This window comes from Morone saxatilis, unplaced genomic scaffold, assembly GCF_004916995.1.
Source record: "Morone saxatilis isolate NCDOM2014 unplaced genomic scaffold, NCSU_SB_2.0 Contig16, whole genome shotgun sequence".
NCBI lineage: Eukaryota > Metazoa > Chordata > Actinopteri > Moronidae > Morone > Morone saxatilis.
In genome coordinates this window covers 5528302-5529166 of record NW_023339718.1, presented here as the reverse complement: position 1 = coordinate 5529166, position 865 = coordinate 5528302, and the positions used below count along the sequence as shown (strand labels likewise).

At 43.5% G+C, this 865-nt stretch overlaps 2 protein-coding genes across 2 annotated transcripts in view; both read left to right on the top strand.

Moving 5' to 3' along the window:
- Window positions 1-865, top strand: part of cntrl (centriolin) — a gene marked incomplete at its 5' end in the record, with an annotated part of 184646 nt that overhangs the window by 86250 nt on the left and 97531 nt on the right.
- The window catches only part of LOC118326185 (bile salt-activated lipase-like), a gene marked incomplete in the record, with an annotated part of 8145 nt that overhangs the window by 1234 nt on the left and 6046 nt on the right, over window positions 1-865 (top strand).

The window sequence follows — 865 nt, the reverse complement described above, 5'->3', positions numbered from 1 at the left end:
GACATCACTGCTGGGTGTACAGGTCAAACTAGTTGAATAAATTCAGAAATTTTCCATCAATTCAAAGACAAAACCTAAAAAGACATGGTTAGCTTAACTTAGGGTAAAGAGCTAGCTTGGCTCCGTCAGGCTATGAACCTGCATGAATATAACGAGTTAATTAGTCCTGACTGAACGAGCAGTGCAATCAGATTTACAGTTTTCCTCATTGAAACACAAACACTGGTACTAGATGACACAATGACCACCAACATGTAACTCCATGCACCAACTGCGCCCTGAACCAAAATTCTGCTAAACCTACAAACACAATTCCCTGCTTTACCCCCCAGCTCCAAAACTGCAGTTCTAAAAAAACAACCCACCTTTGTTCAAAACACCCGACCCCCACCACCATTCTCATGCATTTGGCCAAATGTTCATGAAAAGATTATCTTGTTTTCAACCAGGACACACCCTGTGGTTAACCTGCCTACTACCACACCCACCTGACTGATCCATGGGCAAACACCCTGTCAGAATTTTTACAAAATCCAGCAAATCCCAGAGCTTTAAGCCATAAAGGGAAAACAGTTAGGGTTTAACAGAGCAGGGTGAGCTTTTCCATGGCTGATTCTCCCATGCTAGGAGATATTTCCCCGCTGCATGTCAGGGAAAACATTGCTCCCGTGATGTGGATGAGTGCTGTGGCCAGAGCCCGAAACCAGACGAGAGGATGCAGCCATATACGTTTATTTTACTGTAACTGTATCCCTAGTAAACTCCCTTCCTGCTGGTGTTTGTATGTAACCCACTGTGTGTGTACTTTGTTGTTTGGTTGGGATGAACATCGTGACCCAATTGTTTTTGTGGGAAAATAATCTAT